The sequence below is a fragment of the Arachis ipaensis genome, chromosome B06, assembly GCF_000816755.2.
Source record: "Arachis ipaensis cultivar K30076 chromosome B06, Araip1.1, whole genome shotgun sequence".
Lineage (NCBI taxonomy): Eukaryota > Viridiplantae > Streptophyta > Magnoliopsida > Fabales > Fabaceae > Arachis > Arachis ipaensis.
This window is the reverse complement of record NC_029790.2, coordinates 107,296,410-107,302,417: the sequence shown is the minus strand read 5'-3', so window position 1 is coordinate 107,302,417 and position 6,008 is coordinate 107,296,410.

The following is a 6,008-nucleotide window of genomic DNA, read 5'->3' as shown; positions in this document are numbered from 1 at the left end:
ATATACACACATGAAATTTTTACTCCTTTTTCTAGTATTAAGAGAGAGAATTAGAGCTTTTGATTATTACCGTTGTTACGATGGGTAACCGGAGATTAATGGGCTAGATGGTGTTGGTTGGCCCAAACGTATGAAAGAGGAGGCCTGCAAGTGGGTGGACGATCCACTGGCTCCGTCCGACTTGTTCATGAGAGGAGAGGGGGGTGGTACCTGCAAAGACACTCCGATGCCAAAGTCAACAAGAGGAGCAAAACAGGTCTAGAGAGTATTGGGCTTCTGAGATACCTGAGAAGTGTCAGTGTATTTATAGGGATAAACCCATAACCACCGTTGAAGTAGTTCCGCCTTTCAAGGGGAATAACCGTCCCTTTATCTTAGGGAGGTTGAGATATGGCTCCTGGAAGTGGTTAGAGAGATTCTAGGGGCAGTTATCCTTTTGAGGGAGGGTTTATCTGCCAGCTAGTCCTCGTACCGACTTCTTTATAGCAAGTCGTGAAGATAGCCGACTTCGTGGTATCTGGTTGGTGTAATGAAAGGCTCAACTCTTTTGGGTTGGACCTTTTTACTTGGATCCTGGGCCTTAGCGTTGGGCCAGGGTATGAACAGTGCCCCTACTCGAGCCCAATTTCTCTTCAAGATTTGGGTTCGAGTATTCTACTCGGGGTCGTAGCCGACTTGTTTGGAGGACCGACGTGATGGTCTGTAACCGACGTGACTTTTCGTGACCTTTTGGTTCTTACAGTTACGTCTAATCAAGGGTCGCGTCCATTAGGGATTTGCGTAGGGATTGATGGCCTTGGTAACGGTGCATTCTTATTAATGACTGCTCCACTTTTACCATTATGCCCCTAGTATGTTTATAAATACTTTTCCTCTCCTTCGTTGTTTCATTTCTGCGATTTAAAATTTTCTCTTCTACTTTACTTGCTCGTGGTGCAACCTCTGTTCGAAGGCTTTCATCTTCCTTTCCTTCACACCCAAACAAAGGTTAGTCCTTTCTTCTTTTTTCTACGAAAAAATGTTTCTGGCTTGCATGTTTAGAGAGAAGTTGGTTTGTAGGTTCTGACTCCGTATTCCCCTTAGAGACCATGTTTTTTATTTTTCTTTTTCTTTTTCCTTTGTAGGTTTTTCTCACCTTTTAGGAAAAAATAATGGCCTCTGTAGACATTCTTGCTCAATGGGTCGACGTCACTGTATTAGGAAAGGAACCTTTGGTTGATGCCGAATTTATCACCCACTTTCGCACTCATCACCGGCTTTGTACGTCTGAGGAGGATGAGCCAAAATATGAGTTAGTGGCCCCGAGTCCGGAGGACCGGGTGTGTTTTGGGAGGGCCACTGAGGCGGCCCCTCATTTCTTCTTCATGTACGAGAGCATGATTACCCGTTTGGGTGTTTTTCTTCCATTTTCTGACTTTGAAATTGATGTTTTACGCCACTGCCAAGTTGCTCCTACTCAGCTTCACCCCAACTCCTGGGGTTTTCTGAAAATTTACCAGTTCATCAGCCATGCCCTGGAATTTCTGACTTCTTTGAGAATTTTTTTTCTATCTCTTCCATATGACCAAGCCCTTTAGTGGGCAAAATAATAAACAACAATGGGTGTCCTTTCGAGCTATCCAAGGTCGGAGGGTTTTCACCCTTTTTGATGAATCTTTTCATGACTTCAAAAATTACTTTTTTAAAGTGCAAGCTGTAGAGGGTCACCACCCCTTTTTCCTGGATGATAACTCTTCTCCTCGCTTTCCTCTATATTGGCTGGAGGCCTCCCCTTGTGAGAAATATGGCCTGGATGACCTGGGTGAAGTGGAGGTAGCCATTGTGGGGTTCCTCCGAGAAGTGTGGGGGAGGGCCCCATATTTGGACACTAAAAAGTTTCTCCAGGGGTCTCCGACCTTTGTCCAGGCACAACTAGGTGGCTTTTATTTGTTTATTAGATTTCTGACTTGTCTGACTTGTTTTTCCGACTTGTCTAATCTATCGGCTATTACTTACTTTTACAGAGATGGCGAAGAGGAATTCGAGTGAGTCTTACCAGAGGGTACAGGAAGCTAAAGCGAGGTCCCGGGCCAGGACTGGTGGTGCCAGGGCAGTTATCTCTCCTCCTCCCCCTCCTCTCCGAAATTTGGGGACTCCTTCAGAACCCATTGTGATTTCTTCTTCATCTGCTTCTCAGCCGCCCCCCTCTCCCCGACCTTCTCCTGAGCCAGAGAGGAAGAAGCACAAGGCTTTGGAGCCTGGCTCTTCCTTGGAGGGTGAGGTTAAAATTGATGCTCCTGCATTCATCCGGAAATACATCTATCCCCATACTCGTATAGGTATGGATGATGTTTCTGTCCGGAACCACCTTACCTCTCTTGCTGAGGAGAGTATCAGGGCGGCGGGGGTCTGTACCAAGCTCTTAGATATCTTTGAGAAGACCCCTCTTAGTTCTTTGGGTTCAACCTCGAAGGTTGAAGAGCTAGAGAGAAGGCTTCTCATGTATCAGGAGCATGAGAGGGAGATGAAGAAAGAAGTTACCAAATTGAGGGAGGAGAGAGATAGCCTTCGGGAGAAGGAGAGCAAGCTGCAGGCCCAGTGCAACATGGAGGTGGGTCTGAGGAAGACTGCCCAGGAGAGTTACCAGAGCTTGTTCGAGGACCTTGTGGGGGTTAGAAAAGATTTGCTGAATGCTCGGACTGCCTACACCGAGTTGGAGGACTCCATTGCTGAGGGATCTGAGGAGGCTTGGAGGGTGTTTAAGGAGCAGGTCGGGGTCCTTGCCCCCGACTTGGATCTTTCTCCTTTAGATCCCGACAAGGTTGTGATTGATGGGGCCATTGTTTATCCCCCAGTTCCTCAGGTTGTCTCCGAGTCAGAGTTGAAGACTCGGGGGCAAAGAATCATTGAGTCTCCTCCTCGTTCGAAGGATGCTCCGAGTTCCTCAAAGCCCCAAGGTTCCTCATCTCCGACTCCTATGGATACTTCTCTCCCTGGCTCTGAAGCTGTTCCTGGTCCTGGTGGCGATCCGTCTACTCCTCTGCAAAAATAATTTTATTGGCTATATAGGGGCCCGGCCTGTGGGTCCCCCCTTTTTTAAACTTTTAATATTTGTTTGTTGGTGGTGGTGTTTGTTGAACAATTTCTTCTGGCCTTTTAAGGCCGTAAACAAAACATTTAAAAAATACCCTTTTTGATAAGGGTTTAAGTTAACGAAATAAATAACCTTTTTTGGATAAGGGTTTAAGTTACCTTATGCGTGCAAGCTTTTCTGATTTTGATTTTTCGAAGACCCCTTGATCTTTTCTGAAAACCTTCCCTTTGGCTTGTCTGAACCTTTCTACTTTAAGGGTTTTAGGATGGCTTTTAAGCTTTTTCCTAGGTTTTTCAATCTCTTTTTTGTTATTCCTCGTACTCAATTTTGTTTTATTGAGTTCTTATGACTTAGGTTATTTTTGCGATTCGTTTTCTTTTCTACTCGGTTCTTTATTTCGACTAATGAGTCGGAATGTTTCCGAGTTTTTTACGATCAACTTTCATAACCTCTTTACACCGACTTGTACCTCGTCGTTTTATCCTGACGACCATCTAGGTCGGTTCATGGGATTTTCACGTTTTGTCGAGCTTAAGTCAGCGCGTTTCGTAGAAATACTTGAAAAACAAAAAGGAATTTATAAGAGATATTGAAAAAGATCTTTATTTATTGGGGAGGTACCTTCTTGCTACTAAGGGTTTTTGACAGCCTATTTTCCCTTAGCCTCTACTATGATGCCTCGTTAAAAACCCTTCTCCAGAAAAAACCCTTTAACTTTCGGGAAAAAATCGTGAAGTTGGGAAAAGAGTACATCAGGGAGTAGAGTTCGCTTTTAACTGTAGTACCTTTTCATATTACAAGCATGCCACGACCTTGGTAACTCGGTGCCATTCAGGTCGGTCACTTTATAATAACCTTTTCCTAAGACCTCGCTAACTTTGTAGGGTCCCTTCCAATTGGCGGCGAGCTTTCCTTCCCCCGATTTATTGACCCAATGTCATTTCTGATCAAGATCAAATCGTTTGAGGCAAACCTCCTTCGGATGACTTTTTTATTGTACCTTGTAATCATCCTTTGCTTCAGGGCTGCTTCTCTTATCCTGGCTTCTTCTCGGACTTCGGGGAGCAAATCGAGCTCCTCTTTGTGCCCCCGTACGTTTCCGATCTCATCATGGAGAATCACCCTTGGACTTTGTTCACTGATTTCTATTGGTATCATGGCTTTTACACCATAGACTAGTCGGAAGGGCGTTTCTCCAGTGGCGGATTGGGGCGTTGTCCTGTAAGCCCATAACACTTGTGGGAGCTCCTCAGCCCAGGCTCCTTTTACATCTTGTAACCTTTTCTTTAATCCTGCCAGTATGACTTTGTTGGCTGCCTCGGCTTGTCCATTTGCTTGTGGGTGCTCCACCGAGGTGAACTGGTGTTTAATCTTCATACTGGCCACCAGGCTTCTGAAGGTAGAGTCGGTGAACTGGGTTCCATTGTCTGTAGTGATAGAATGTGGTATCCCATATCTTGTGATGATATTCTTGTAGAGGAACCTCCGACTTCTTTGGGCCGTGATGGTAGCCAATGGCTCTGCTTCTATCCACTTTGTGAAATAGTCTATTCCCACGATCAGATATTTGACTTGTCCTGGCGCTTGGGGAAAGGGACCTAACAAATCCATTCCCCACTTTGCGAAGGGCCATGGAGAAGTTATACTGATGAGTTCCTCGGGGGGATCTACGTGGAAGTTTGCATGCATTTGGCATGGTTGACATTTTTTCACAAATTCTATGGCATCTTTCTGCAAGGTCGGCCAATAGAATCCAGCTCGGATTACTTTCCTGGCAAGCGACCTGGCTCCGAGATGATTTTCGCAAATCCCACTGTGAACCTCTTCTAATACCTCGGTGGTCCTCGTGGTCGGTACGCACTTTAACAAGGGTGTTGATATCCCTCTTCTATAGAGAATATTTTTCACCAGAGTGTAGTGTTGTGCTTCCCTCCGGATTTTCTTAGCCTCTTTTTCCTCCTTGGGGAGGATGTCGAATTTCATATATTCGACCAAGGGGTTCATCCATCCGAGGTTTAATCTGGTTACCTCAAGGACCACTTGCTTTTCTACTGTTTTTTCCATGGAGGGTTCCTAGAGAGTTTCCTGGATCAGGCTTCTGTTATTCCCTCCTGGCTTGGTACTTGCTAACTTGGATAGGGCGTCTGCTCTGCTATTTAAATCCCGAGTTATATGTTTGATCTCGGTTTCCGCAAAGCGCCCAAGATGCTCCAGAGTTTTTTCCAAGTACTTTTTCATGTTTGGGTCTTTTGCCTGATACTCTCCATTTATCTGGGAGGTCACCACTTGGGAGTCGCTGTATATCATCACCTTTGTAGCACCAACTTCTTCTGCCAGCTTCAATCCAGCAATCAGGGCCTCATACTCTGCCTGATTATTTGAAGCTGGGAATTCAAACTTGAGGGAAACCTCTATTTGGGTTCCTCTTTCATCCACCAATATTATGCTTGCACCGCTTCCTGTTTTGTTTGAGAATCCATCTACGTAGAGTTCCCATGTAGTTGGCTTTTCCTCTTGATCTCCTGCGTATTCTGCTATAAAGTCGGTGAGGCATTGGGCTTTAATTGTCGTCCGAGTTTCATACCTCAAGTCAAACTCGGAGAGCTCTATTGCCCATTGAACCATTCTCCCTGCAACATCCGTCTTTTGGAGGATTTGCTTCATGGGTTGGTTCGTGCAGATTCTTATTGTGTGAGCTTGGAAGTAAGGTCGTAGCCTTCGTGAGGCTACTACTAAGGAGTAGGCAAACTTCTCTAGTTTGTGGTACCTTAGTTCGGGGCCTTGTAGAACTTTGCTGATGAAATACACTGGATGCTGACCGACCTCATCTTCTCTTCAGGGCCGACGCGACAGCCTTGTCTGCTATAGATAAGTATAGGACGAGGTCTTCCCCAACTACAGGTCGGGTCAAAATCGGAGGTTGACTCAAGAATCT